General features: G+C 37.2%; 1 non-coding gene across 1 annotated transcript; it reads right to left on the reverse strand.

Moving 5' to 3' along the window:
* Positions 1-14,304: 14,304 nt before the first annotated feature.
* LOC141679807 (small nucleolar RNA R71) lies at positions 14,305-14,411 on the reverse strand. The gene has a single exon (XR_012558187.1). It is a non-coding gene; the product is annotated as a small nucleolar RNA R71 (small nucleolar RNA).
* Between the last annotated feature and the right edge of the window lie 1,522 nt (positions 14,412-15,933).

Raw genomic sequence — 15,933 nt, forward strand, 5'->3', positions numbered from 1 at the left:
AGATTCATTCATTTTGAGTACTTCATCCCTAACATAGAAAGCATCATCTCTATCTTTCTGAGTTTGATGGAACATGACTAACTCTTTTTCTAAATAATCATTCCTCTTTTTACAGGCAAGATTTTCAGAAGTTAATCTTTCACATGTTAATGTTTGATCTCTATAACTAATGTACATGGTTTTAAGATATCTTCTCAACTCATTAATATCATCAGTATGAAAGGCATAAGTAGTTTGAGGTACCTTTAACTCAGTAGCTTCAGAACTGCTATCAGCATTTGCCATCAAGGCATAGTTCACCTTACTTTCAGAATCTGAAGTGTCTGTCCAGCTTTTCTTCTTTTTGACAAGAGCCTTGCCTTTGTCACTCTTCACTTTCTTGCAATCAGGAGATATGTGGCCTTTCTCACCACAATTGTAGCATTTGACATTTGTGTAATCTCCTCTGTCAAACTTCCCTCCTTTGCCTTCAGATTTTCTGAAACTCTTCTTATCAGAACTTGCACCTATCCTGGAAAACCTCTTTCCCTTTCTGAATTTCCTGTATGCAATCCTTGTGATTCCTTTCACCATAAGAGCACACAGCTTCATCATCTCTTCATCAACATCCATCTCAGGCAAGCTTTCAGTTTCTGAGTCATCGTCACTATCAGAACTTGATGACTCAGTATCAGACTTTGTGATGAGCGCTTTGCCCTTGCCTTTCCTTGAGGTAGCTGCCTTGGGGGATTCTTCTTCAGCCTTAAGAGCAACTGTCCTTGACTTTCCTCCTTTCCTCTTGCTTCTTTGTTCCATCTCAAGTTCATGAGTCTTGAGCATCCCATAAATTTCATCAAGAGTTGTTTCTTCAAGATTATAGTTGTCTCTTATGATTGTTTCCTTCAAATCCCAACTTTCAGGAAGAGCTAACAGGAATTTAAGGTTTGAATCTTTAAGATCATACTCCTTATCAACTAGTGACAAATCATTCAAGAGTTTGACAAATCTGTCATATAAATCAGTCAATGACTCATTAGGCTTTGAGTCAAAGTGTCCATACTCTTGAGTGAGTATTGTCTTCCTGTTCTTCTTAATCAAATCAGTTCCCTGGCACCTTGTCTCCAAGGCATCCCATATCTCCTTTGCAATCTTGCAGTTAATTACCCTGTTTGACATTACATTATCAATGGCACTATGCAGCAAGTGTCGTACCGTAGCATCCTTAGAAATTGATGCGATATCTTCAACAGTGTATTCACTCTTCTCCTTTGGTACAGACTTTGCTGCTTCACCTGCAACTACAACAACAAGTTTTGTTGGCTTGTGAGGTCCTTCATTGATTATGTCAAGATATTCTGGATCTGTAGCTTCCAGAAACATAGTCATCCTCACCTTCCATATGGGATATTCAGATGGTTTCAGTATGGGAACTCTAATAGCCTCATATCGACTATGGATTTGAGTCTTTGGGGGTTCTTCAGTTTTGGTGGGCTTGGTTGGAGTTTCTGCTTCAGACATGATTATTTTTGGATCTTAAACTGTTTGTGTGTTAACAGATAGGCTCTGATACCATTTGTTAGGTCACACACACTGTAGAAGGGGGTTGAATACAGTGTATAGCACAATCAAATCGAATTCAAAGAACACAAGTAATAGAAAACAAACTTTATTAAACTATGTTACAATGTAGAACTGACCTCTCTCAGTGATGAACAAATATCACGAGAGCTGCTAGGGTTACAATAAAATAATATTCTCGATAATGATAACACTTATAGTGTAAACCCTATGTCTGTGTGTTTATATCACACAGTTACAAGATAATCGTTAATTGATATGGAATATAATTCTGCTTCCTAAAATATATCAATCAGTTATCTTTTCTTCCAAGTATTCCATTCTTCACAGAATTCCTTCTTCATTCATATCTCTTCTTGCGTTTGTCTTGATCTTCTTTCCTTTCAATCAGCCGCCTTCCTTATCTGAAAGTTTCCTTTAAGTCCTGATATTATCTCCTGATAAATATCTTCTGAACCTTAAGTACCGATAACTTAAGTTCTGACTTCAGTATAAGTGCTGATTTCAGTTAAGTACTGATTTGTCCTGTTTAAGTAAGATCTGAAAATTAAACACAAATCATATTAGACATGACATTATCAAATATATCTAACATTATATATCACCAAGTTTACATAGATAAGATAAGATAATAAAACAAAACTTATCAAGTCTAACTCCATGCTGCTTTACTACTCTATTCCAACATCTTTGAAAATCTTCATAACTTGCATGAAAATGGTAATGCTTCTTTGTTCTCAAAATCCTGCTAAACAGGCTGCCACATTCCTTTTGTAAACACTCAATGCATGTGACTATGTTGTCACTGTCAATAGCTATTTGAATTGATCATCCATCGGGTACATGCTTGTTATCCTTCGGGTAGCCTTGTTGATCATCCATCGGTTAGCTTTGTTGATCATCCGTCGGGTAGCCTTTTATCACTTGACTCCATTTCATTTATGCAGAATTACAAGACATCTTATATTTACACATAATCAACCTATTCTAGACATCTACTAGCAGTCTACATGATTCATAAGCTACTACAGAATCTATACAAAGTTTTTTGCAGAAATGTGCTACATGACTTATTGTTACATAAGCTACTCACCCGATAGATATCAATTAGTCAACCGTCGGGACTATAATGAATCATCCGTCGAGACTATAATTTATCATCCGTCGGGTGCTACAAAATACACTAAGTTAAATCTACTAAGGTGTTTTGTTTAGCTTATCATCAAGTACACAACATATTCCTAATAATACTTCATTCGATAGCCTTTTTGTTCTTAACCTTAGCATACAATGGCGATGACACTAATCAGATAACACGAAACTAGTAAACTCCAACTTTCGTTGTACAAATACCCTACTACCAGACATCCAAAAAAGAGATAGAAGCTGAATAGACACCAATTATATTGAGACCCTATATGTCTATAGAATTTGACAACATAACGGTTTAATGCGCAAGTTATCTATCATGATTACATAGGGCAAGTAAGATGGTTAAAATTACCTACGAATCATGCATATCAAATACATGAACCTATACTAGCATGGCAAGTTCTAAACCCCTATATTCACTTTCGCTTCAATAGAGATTAGCACACTATCTTATAAGTTCGCGACGCTCATAAGACGAATAGGCACAACCAATACTAGGATATCATACAATCACCACACACTAAGGTATCAAAACAAATTAACTAAAAAATCCATAAATAAATCCGTTGGAACCCCATGATAACGATTAGCCCATAATCGAACCCATCATCACCGTGGGTTCCGATGAAAGCATGGTATAATAAACTAAGTCTTTATAAACTGAATAATAATCAAAGTATGTTAAACAAGAGTAATAGGTTCAAGAAACAAGAAAACTAGCATCGAAGATTATAACTTAAAATAAAGAATCACAAGAATAAACTAGATCCTCTTCGCCTTGGTTGTATTTGTGCTCCTAGATCTTCTCGATGTCTCCCCTTCGTCTCCGTTATGAAAAACGTCTTTAAGTTGTCTTTATATAGCAGCCCCAATCAGCATAGAAGTCCAGAAATAAATCTTATAATCAAAATAGGATTCTTCAGTTTTCGACCCGGCGCGGGTGCGCTGAACTTCTGCTTCTCTGAAGCGGGCACGCTGTCCTACTGGAAAATTTTTTGATTTTTATTTTCTTTGCTGGTTCTCGATGGCGATCCACGAGCAAACATCCCTAGCACCTTCCTAACACCAATGTAGCACCAACGTAATGCTAAATCTCCTTGATCCCTTATTTATGCCTGAAATGCAAAACACTACAAAAACGCATGAAAAACACAAACAACTTGAGTACAAAACACCAATTCAAGCCTTTATAGGACGTTCTAAGTGGACATAAATGCCACTTAACACTTCTCTTTAGAGAAATTACGATATTTTCTAGATCTGTTTGTTTTATTTAAACAAATGACATGTGACATGTTTTATAGATCAACATGCACGGTTTACAGAACTTGCACTAAAATAGACTAACATATTTTCTAAAACTCATTTTTCTATTATTCTAGTGCATCGTATCTGTGCATAATCTACTAGTTCCGTGACCCTCCTTTGTCCAGTTCATCTAATACCTTAGTCTTGTATTCTTCAAGCTATATTTGTAGCTTTCCAATTCAATGATGGAATTGTTTGTTGAGTTATAATCTCGAATCTTCAAGTTCTCTGCATTCTAAATTCTAAGGTTGTTTATCAAGATCTGTTTTATTTTGTAGAGATGTCACATATCGATAAGTAAAATGACTTATCGATATCTCTAGTTCTCTACATAGACTTTTGACTTGTCGAGGTCTCCAGTTCTCTATAAGTAGAAATGACTTGTCGATATTTCTTGTTAGGTCACACACACACTGTAGAGGGGGTGAATACAGTGTATAGTACACTCAAATTGAACTTTAAGAACTTAAGTAACAGAAAACAAACTTTATTGAAACAATAAACTCTGTTACAGTATGGAACTGTTACCTCTCAGTGATGAACAAATATCACGAGAGCTGCTAGGGTTACAATGAATAATCTTCTCTAATAATGATAACACTTATAGTGTAAACCTTATGTCTGTGTTTATATACTACACAGTTACAAGATAATCGCTAATTGATATGGAATATAATTCTGCTTCCTAAAATATATCAATCAGATATCTTTTTTTCCAAGTATTCCATTCTTCACGGAATTCCTTCTTCATGCATATCTCTTCTTATGTTTATCTCAATCTTCTTTCCTTTAATCAACTACTGTCCTTATCTGATTATCCTTCAGCACTTAAGTTCTGATATCTATCTTCTGATGATTATCTCCTGATAACATACGTACTGATATCCTTAAGTCCTGACTTCCAGTATAAGTACTGATCAACAGTTAAGTACTGATTTATCATATTCAGTAAGATCTGAAAGCTAAACATAAAACATATTAGCCATGACATTATCAAATATATCTAACAATCTCCCCCAACTTGTAAATTAACATAATATACAAGTTTAACAGATATTTGATGATGTCAAAAATATTAAGTACAAATGCATGAGAATTAGACTAGATAACTACAACTTACAGTCCTTAAAGTTTTTACCAATTTCAACTTCTGATAACAACTTCAGTCTGTATAAATATCAGAATTTAAGCAGTTGTAGATCTTCGACTTGGCTTCTTCATTTTCTGATCTCTCTGATGTCAGGAGTTGTTCTGAGATAGTTCTTCAACAAACATTTCTCAGCATATCTTAGTTCATCAATCATTCTCCTTTTAACATCTTTAAGCTCTGTAGTATCTTCACCAGTTTGAAAGATTACAGCTCTGAGATCATTGATCTTTGCTTTTCTCAACTCCTGATCTAGTCTTATAACATAAGCTTTGTCAGACTCTAGATTGAATTCAAGTCCCTTAATACCAAGATACGTTCTGATCTGTGCAGTATTAGGCTTCATATTAACAATATCACCATTGTGATCTCTGTACTTTGGAACATATATGCTGTCAGACTTAACAGAATAAAGCCTTTTCTGTCTCTGAATCTGTTCTTTTAAGTAGTTTGCAGCAGTCCCTGTTATTCTGTCATCCACTTAAAGTAAGAAAAGTACATGCTCCAATTCTTCAAAATACTTCAATGGAATGGCATTTTGTCTTATATGATAAACCCTACCATCTGTCATGAAATACAACATGATATATTCTTTCAAGTAGGTATGGTAAACCATCTGTACAGATTCCAGTTGATTCAATCTCTCAGGAGTTGCTCCAATAGCTGGTTCACTCAAGGAAGTTGGATCATTGGTAGTGTTGTGTACTCTTCTTTCATCAGCACTTCCCAATCCAGTTTTATCTCTAGCTTCCTTTCCAGTAACTACTCTTGCTTCAAAACCACTTGCAGTAGTCTTCAAAGATTGAGTCTGTTTTGCTTTAGTGAATCCTGGTAGGAGTGTCTTTGATCTATTTTCTGATATCAAGTTAACTTGAGCTCTGTCAGAGGTTACTTGCTTCTTCTGAATATCAGAACTTACAATTTCTTGACTCTGAACAACTTGAGCCATGTCAGAGGTTGTTTTTAGAACTTTTCTTGAAGTCAGAGCAATATCATCTTTTTCATCAGCAATTTCTTCTTCCTCAGGAGGTACATAAACCTTGATAGGTTCACCAACCTTTTCTTTACCCTTGGATCTTGGATCTATCTGTGGTTGTGATCTAGCCAATGTTGCTTCAGTATGTGTCCTTTCTTTAATCACAATGCCTTTAAGTTTTGGAAGTGACTTTTTACCAGAAGCTTCAGATTTAGATGTGACTTTCTCTGATTTAAGTCTGGCTTCTTCTTAATTTAAACTTTCCAAGTCCATTCCTGGATTTTCTTGAAGAAATAACTGTCTTGACATTTCTTCATCAAGATCTAGGAGTTCATCAGAACTTATCCCTTTACCAGCAGCAGAACTTATTCTTTTCCCAGTATCAGAACTTGTCCTGTGACTAGCTTATCTTGATGTAAACCTTCTACCTTGACTATGACCGCTACCCATTCCAGAGTATCCTTGATCATCATTTCCATCATCCTTTCCTTGCAGTGTCTTGTTAGTTTTGCATTTGGACTTAATTACCTTCTCCCCATTTTTGGCATCAGCAGGTAGTAAAAGAGAGATAAGTAATTCCACTGAGGATTGGATTTCAGTAAGTTGAGATTGCTGAGAAGCTTGATTTCTCAGAATGTCATCAATCTGAGCTTGTTGTTTCTCTTGAGTTTGCTCAATATAAGCAATCCTGTCAATGGTAGGTTGAAAGAACTTTTTCTTATCAATTTTCCAAACTTGTTCTTGTTTGATAAAGTTCTCCTGAATCTTGTGTAGCTCTGCATGAGTAGTTGAATGAAGACCTTGTAGATGTTTAGTACTCAATACAGTGACTCTAAGCTGGGTTTTAAAATCATCAGAATTTAACATTTCATCAGCTTTAGTCAAGTGCTCAGCAAGATGTAATGCATTTGGAACACATGAAACTGAGTTCCATTCCTTAGTCCACTCCTGACCTGCAGGAGTTTCACTCCAAGGTACTGGTGTTGATGCAGCCCCAGTAACAAACTTCTCTACCAGTTCAGACTTAGGAAGAGTCTGTTGAGGAGTATGTCCTGAAGGTCCTGCTTCATCAGCATCTACAGTTGGAGCAGCATCACCAGTATCTCCAGCATTTGCAGCATCAGAACTTAAAGAATCAGTATCTTCGGATAAGACAACAGTGTGAGTAGCAATGGAGGCTTCAGCATCCTCTAATTGCTGATCTGATACTAAGTTCTGATCAACAGCCAAATCCTGATGCTCACCTAAAGTCTGATCATCAGCATCTTGATACAAAGAAGGTGTTGTTGATAACTCTGGAGTTTGAACAGCATCAGTAACAGGTGTTGTGAAAGGATTATTTGCAGTTGGAGCTTCTAAGAAAAGTATTTCAGGCACAACCAGGTTCTGAATATCAATTTCAGCACTTGTTCCTGGATCAACAAGAGACACAGATGGTGAGTTAGCCTTGTCAGATACAGCTTCCAGAGATGGAGTTGATGGAGAAGAAGTGACTGGAGCAAAATCTTTGTCTTGTGAGATCAAAGATTCCTGATCCCCTTCCTTAGCTGATTCCTCTTCATCATCTGAAACTGGCCTTTGTGCCCTTTGTTTCTTGTACTTCCTTGTTGATTTGGATTCCTTGGGAGTTTCAGGAACTATCATTCATCTAAGCCTCTTGAGAAGCCTAGAACCCCCAATTTCAGAATCCTTCTGAGAAACCTCTTTCTCAGCTTCAGTTACAACAGGTTCTCTAGCAGGAACCGGTTCCTCAGAATCAGAGTCATCTCTCAAGGCAATCCTCCTTCTGTTTTGAGGTGTTTGAGGAACATTCTTTGTCCTCTTTGGCTTGGAAGATGAAGGCTTCATAGTAGGTGCTGAAGATGAAGGTTGAGCAGTCTGTGAAGTGGAGAGATAGGATTTGAGATATGTTCTGAGGGTAGGTTGAGTAGAATGAGAGGTAGGTACTGAGGTTGATGGATTTTGGGTGTTTGGAGTTGGTTGGACATCAGAGTAAACAGATCTATAAGTATCAGGATTAGCACTTACCAGGATCTGTTTTATAGACTTAGGAATCTGTAATGGTCTAAGGACTTTTTTCTTAGTATCAGCATTTACCAGGTCATTAAAGTATCGTTTTGCAACCTTAAAAGGTGGGGTTTGGGTGCTGACTAACTGAGGTTCATCAGTACAATAAGTGTAAATAACTTGACAGAATCTAGCAAAATAAACAACATCTCGATCCTCTGTCATCCTATCCCTAATAAAACCAATTAAAGCAGTTGCAAAATCAAAATGAGTTTGATTGATAATTGCATACCCGATGTGCTGACTCATAATGGGAATGGCATCAAAATTCGAATATTTGTTTCCAAAAGCTTTGGTGATGCAATCAAAGAAGAAACTCCATTCTCTTCTGATATTAGCCCGTTTTAACTGTCCAAGTTTCGTCAGACTCTTGTCATATCCCAATTCAGCCATTAACTCCCGAAGGGCTGAGTCCTCTGGAATTGAGAAAGTACAATCTTCTGGAAGATGTAAAGCCCTGCGTACTGTACCAGGAGTGACTACAAAGGATGAATCACCCACTTGGAAGATAATACTGGGAGTTCCACGTTGACCACCATCATCAAAAAGTCCAGTCCTCCAGAACCTCAGAACTTGTTGGCTTGAAAAGAATTCAGGCTGTGTTAATGCATACCCAACCTCACTATGGGTGTAACACTCCCAGATCCGGGGTCGGGGATCCGGGTCATCACGGTCTTTCTTTCCACAATATCACTTCACTTAATTAATATTAAATAACCTTATGCTGTAACCCCCACAATAACACACACCACAACCCGTTATAGTCTCAGAGATGAAATTGAAATAAGTACAAGTCTTTGAATCCACAATTTAAAAGTTATTACAACCCAAAATGATTACTTGATAAATTTACAGTTAATTGCCATTATTGGTCACAAGTTATAATTATACATAATTTGATTCTCAAAAATAGAATGCCTGATCTACCAATAGATCTACCTCTGCAGCTATAGCAGCCACAACATCATCGGGAAGACGCGGGACGCTTCCCACGTGCTTGCGCTGGGTCTGCTGGAGTCTGGCCATCTTTCCTAACTGTTGTTGTGTGATGAAGAAATAAAGCAAGAGTGAGCCTTACAGCTCGCAAGATAATATATAGTGATAACAATAATATAAGTATCTAAATGGATACTTACTAGAATCTTTTATCATGTGTAAGATAATTACTTACTAGATATAAGTAAAAACAAGGGATGAAGTTACCAAATACTTCACTACACTTATATCATTTATAAAGCTACTTGAACTACCACTGTTCAAAGTATAATGAGCTTTCAACAGTTCATCACATAGATGAGACTACAAGACAAGATTTGAATAGATTAAATCTTTGAAATATTATTAAAGGAAATGAAGTTATGATATACTTCATTAAGTTCTGATATATATATATCCACATATACATCTTCTTTATACATTTCCTGAAAACCTCTGTCATGTAAAGTATGAACAGAGTTTGGAACATCCAATGAATTTTGAAAAGGAAAAGAATTTTGGCATAAACCAAAAATCTCGCTGATCAGGCAAAGATACCAATAAGTAACCTTTTCTACTAGTAGATGGACGAATTCCCCACTAGTCATCACCCTGGTCGCAATAGGACCTTATGCTGGACTGCCACTCAGCCACTTATGCATTTGATGGACTCCCACTGAGCCACTTACACTATCATGGACGCCCACTGAGCCCATGTTGCTTATGCCGACTCAATAGATGGACTTACTTCCCGAACGTTGGGTAAGTAATCAATTCATTTACCAAAACTGCAACCTTGTTGCGAATATAAAATACATCATAGAGCCGGATCCCCTAGATTTTTTTTGAGCGAGTATTCAAGTCCCCTTAAAATGGAAGATCTTGAATTTGAAAACAAGTTTTGGGATCTGCTCTACCCTTTTTAAATTCATTTTGATGACTCGAAAACATTTTTAAGAATGTTTGGAGTAATACTGATTTATTAAAATAAATCAGTCCCGATATGAAAGAAATATCTGAATATTATTATTTAAATAATATTCCCATAAAGAATAATTGAGGTAGAAGTTGGAAAACTTATACTTGAAATGAATAGCAAATAATCAAAGATATATTTATACGAAAGTAATATCTTTATTTGAATAATCAAAAATAAGTTTGATTATCGACACCTTATTCTTTAATACAATAAAGAATATTATTAAGTAATAAGCGGAGTCATAATACCTCGAATGAATACTACAAATAATATTCATAAAATAAAGGAGTCATACATCCTCGAATGAATATCCAAGTAATATTCAATAATACTATAAAGGAGTCATAAGCCTTCGAATAATATTCGAAATAATATTCAATGAATAATATAAAGTTATCGAATAACCCTTATTCGATTAATAGTTTTGAAAACTATAACCATATATATATAATTATATATATATACATATATACAAAATCTACTCGGGATCCTCGACTCCCGGTTTTAGAAAATGTTTTCACCTTTTGGGTCCTTATAATAAGGGTATATGCAAAATACTGCTATCCTCTAGCATAGGTATTATCAACTGAACCAACAGATATATATGGCAAGAATACGAAACAGGCATGCATATGTACCATATAACATGCTACAATATATCGCAAGAATTTGGTATAACAAATATGCATTTAACGCAAGATCATGCATATACACAAATACATCACAACAACAGTTATAACGGGTAGAAAACTTGCCTGAGCTACTTGGGGTGATAAAAGGCTCGGGACGAGTCTGGTAACCTATAAACAACAAGTAAGTTGGAATTAAACCAAAGTCACTTGTAAATCTATACTTTAACTAACTTAGACTCTAACGCTTGTTTTGCGCTTATTGATTCTCTTAAGTGACTCGAGTACCATCGGCTCCACCATTTTTAATAATTTAACCTTTACGAGTTTTAAGGCGATTCCTTCACGAGTGTCTTACCAACTTCCTAATACACTTACCATAAATGTTTCTTACCCCAATTAGTCATTTAAGGTCCTTAACCAAGGTTTCAAAGTAAGGCGAGGGGAAATGTTTCGTTCGCGAAATGCCGTTACTTGAAACGGTCGTTTCTCCTAAACCGTGCATCGGAATCGAACGAACTACATATCAAAACGAAGCTCGTAACACGAGCTATCTAGACATGGCAATGGTCATAATCTAGCAGGGGGTTCTCTTGTCCTAATGTTATGCACAAAAACAGTCTAAAGAAAATCAGACGTTACGACGGCTATGTTTACGCGATTTCCCAATTTTAACCCATTCAAAAACCATCACAATTCAACCTCAACCCATTCATACAACCAAAGTCCATCCTCATCACATCATAACAGCCCCAAATCAACTCAATTTTAACATTCATACTTATGCCTAAGCTTGAATTTAACTATACTACATTCTTCTAACCAAAACAACAAGATTTACCAATCCATTTCAATACCACTTCAACCCAAACTCTAAACCACAAACATTAAGCTACAATATCACCATTATAATCAAAATCATCTTACTAAACATAGGAATCTAGGGTTTGGAGATGATATACCTTCCTTGAAGTGGTGGGAGTAGCTAGGAAGCCTTAAGAAGCTTTGAGAAGTCTTAGGAATGCTTGGATCTTAAAGGAAAACAAGAAAAATTCAAGATAAAAACCTTGAAAACACTATTCATTGTCTTCTTCATTGATTTAATGAAGAAGATTGAGAAAGAATTGATGGCTTAAACTCATGATATAGCCCTAACTATGCATAAGGATGATTAGGGAATTAACTCACCAATTTAGGAAGCTTGGATCTTTGATTTTGAATTTTCTTGCCTTTGGAATAGTAAAAAGCCGAGAGCTAATGAAGAAAATAATGCCTTGGTTTCTTTTTGTTTTGATGAAGAATGAATTATTTGGCTTGGTTGATTTGGTTTTGTTTTGTTTTTGGTTAATTACCAATTTAACCTTGATTTTGTGTGGTTAATAATCCACCACATTGATAAGTGTCATTTTATACCACTTAGAACGTCTTAAAATGGCTTAAATTGGTGTCTTGAAATCAAGTATTTTGTGTATTTGATGCGTTTTTCTAGTGTTTATGCATTACAGGGTTTTAGTTGCACTTCAGAGGAGGAATCATCAAGAATAAACCTTGGCATGTGTTCACCATTGCGAGAGGAAAGAAACGGGCAGATTACGGCGAAGAAACGGAGCGAAATCAGAATTTTTCCAGTAGAGGTCTGAGCGCCCGCTCAACATTGTTGAGCGGCCGCGCAGCAAGCTGAGCGCCCGCTCAGCTATGCTGAGCGGCCGCGCAGGGTCGGGATAAAAGACAAATTATTTTAGGACTTCTACTTCTGTTTGGTTTCCACTTCTATGTAATCTGAGTTTTATGGGACTATTATATAAGTAGATTTGAGATGTTTTCACAAGTGTGGATTGAAGAAGATTGTGTTTTTACGCAAGGAGCGAAGGAGATAAGGAAGAAGACCGATTTAGCACACCGCAACGAAGAGGAAGCATATCTTCTTGTGATTCTTGTTTCGTTGTAACGTTGGATGCTAGTTTTCTTACTTTGAACTTATTTACTCTTGTGACGTACTCTATTTTAATATAATAAATTTAGTTATTATTTTCTTGTGTTTGTTTATCATGATTTCATATGAACCCATGATGACGATAAGTGCTATTGTGGGCTAATCGTGATCATGGGGTTGCAACGGATTTATTTTGGAATTCTTTAGTTAATTGTTTAATACTTTAGTGTGTGATGATTGCATGATATCTAGTATTGGTTGTGCGTATTCGTCTTATGTGCGTCGCGAACATATAAGATAGGGTGTTAATCTCTTGTGAAGTGACGGTGGATCTTGAGATTTAGAACTTGCCATGCTAGCATAGGTTCATGTACGTTGTGCATGATTAGTGGGTAACTCTAACAGTTTTATTTGCCCTATGTAATCAAAAGGAATAACTTGTGCTTAAATCGTTGTGTTGTCAATTTCTGTAGACATATGGGAACTCAACATAATTGATGACTATTCAACTTCTATCTTAATTGTGGATGCTTGGTAGAATGGTATTAGTACAATGAAAGTTGGATTTTATCAGTTTCGTGTTATTCGATTAATATCATCACTGTCACATGCTAAAGGTAATAACAATGGCTATAGAAGGAAGTAATAATGAAGTTGTGATCTCATGAGTGTTTTATTATTGATAAATGGAAGTGTTAGTTAAGTGATTAATTAAGTAGTTAATTATAGTTAATATTTAATCAACAATTTTAAGTGTTAGTAACTTAATATTGAGAAGTAATCATACATTGGTGAGTGAGTTTAATTAGACAATAATTTAGTCTGAGTCTCTGAGGGAACGAACTAGAAAGTATTCTATATTACTTGCGAACGCGTATACTTGCGTGAATATTAGTGCGTGTTTTCGCCCTACCAAGTTTTTGGCGCCGCTGCCGGGGACTCGGCGTATTTGTTTAGTTTATGTACTTACCATCATTGGTCATTAGGACTCAGTGATTAGGACGTAGTAGTTACTTATTTTTTCCGGTTGTGTTTCAGGTACTTTAGCAAGCGTTTATGCAAACTCGTTCTCGTGCTCGCAAGAGGACTTTAGATACAGCTGAGGAGACAGACGAAGTTCTTGATATTCCGGAGAAGTTATATTTTGAGGATTCGGATTCAGGAACTGAGCAGAAAGAACCAGTAAATATGGGAGATCGTATTGTTCAAGCTGATCCAGCTCTTATGGATTTTTCGCGGCCTAAAATTGATGACATTCAGTCAAGCATCCTTCATCCGGCTATTCAAGCTAACACCTTTGAAATCAAGTCGGGCACTATTCAGATGGTGCAGAATTCTGTTTCTTTTGGAGGAGCGGCAACTGAAGACCCCAACATGCACATAAGGAATTTTGTCGTGATCTGCAGCACTTTTAAGTATAATGGCGTGACTGATGAGGCTATCAAGTTGAGGCTTTTCCCATTCTCACTGAGGGACAAGGCTAAAGACTGGTTACATTCTGAACCAGCTGGGTCCATCACTACGTGGCAAGATCTTGCGCAAAAGTTTCTGGTGAAGTTTTATCTGATGGCAAAGACTGCTGCTATGAGGAGTGCTCTTACTCAGTTTGCGCAGCAACCTACAGAATCTATATGCGAGGCTTGGGAACGCTACAAGGAAATCTTGAGAAAATGTCCACATCATGGAATGCCGGATTGGATGGTGATCACTGGTTTCTATAATGGTTTGGGGGCCCAATCTCGGCCCATGCTCGATGCAGCAGCTGGAGGCGCCTTATGGGCTAAAAGCTATACTGAGGCGTATAATCTTATAGAGACGATGGCTGCAAATGAGCATCAAAACCCAACTCAGAGGATGACGTCAGGCAAGGTAGCAGGTATTCTGGAAGTTGATGCAGCCACCGCTATTGCAGCCCAGCTCCAAGTGCTATCAATGAAGGTTGATTCTCTGGCTACGTATGGAGTTAATCAAATAGCTATGGTTTGTGAGCTTTGTGCAGGTTCTCATGCTACGGATCAGTGTTCTCTTGTCAACGAATCTGTTCAGTATATGAATAATTATCAGCGACAACAGCAGCCTGTGCCAGCGACCTATCATCCTAACAACAGAAATCATCCAAATTTCAGCTGGGGGAATAATCAGAATGCTATTCAGCCACCATATCAGCAAGGAGTGAGTAAACAGTTTAACCCACCTGGATTCCAGCAACCGCAACAGTATGCTACAAGGCAATCATATCCTCAACAGGGAAGTGCAGCTGCACCTACTAGTGCTGATTTTGAGGAACTTAAGCTGTTGTGCAAGAGTCAGGCGGTTTCTATCAAGACCTTGGAAAATCAAATCGGTCAATTAGCCAATGCAGTGCTCAATCGTCAACCTGGCACTCTTCCCAGTGACACGGAAGTACCAGGCAGGAAGGAAGCTAAAGAGAAGTCAAGGCTATTACCTTAAGGTCTGGAAAAGTAGCTGATTCTGAAAAGGTAAAAGAAGTAGAAGCTGAAATTAGAGATGAAGAATTTAAGCAAAAGGAGAAAGCGGCGGAACCAAGGAAGACTACTGTTGAACACACTCTGCCTAAGGCTAATACAGGGGAGAAACAGCTCTATCCTCCACCACATTTTCCTAAGAGATTGCAGCAACAAAAGCTGGATAGACAGTTCGGGAAGTTTCTGGAGGTGTTCAAGAAACTTCACATCAATATACCTTTCGATGAGGCTCTTGAACAAATGCCTAGTTATGCGAAGTTTATGAAGACTATTCTTTCAAGGAAGGTGAAACTGGATGACCTTGAAACCGTTGCTCTCACGGAAGAATGCAGCGCTGTTCTGCAGCAAAAGTTACCACCAAAACTGAAAGATCCAGGAAGCTTCACCATTCCTTGCACCATTGGTAATCTGACTTTTGACAAGTGCCTTTGTGATTTGGGAGCAAGCATTAATCTGATGCCATTGTCGATCTTTAAAAAGCTGGATCTACCTGATCCAAAACCCACATACATGTCGCTACAATTGGCTGACCGTTCCATTACTTACCCAAGGGGCATAGTTGAGGATGTGCTCGTCAAGGTGGATAAGCTCTTCTTTCCTGCAGATTTTGTTATTCTGGATTTTGAGGAAGATAAGAAGATTCCCATAATCTTGGGAAGGCCTTTCTTGGCTACTGGCCGTACCTTGATAGATGTGCAAAAAGGTGAACTTACTATGCGGGTCC

Source organism: Apium graveolens, chromosome 1 (genome assembly GCF_009905375.1).
Source record: "Apium graveolens cultivar Ventura chromosome 1, ASM990537v1, whole genome shotgun sequence".
NCBI lineage: Eukaryota > Viridiplantae > Streptophyta > Magnoliopsida > Apiales > Apiaceae > Apium > Apium graveolens.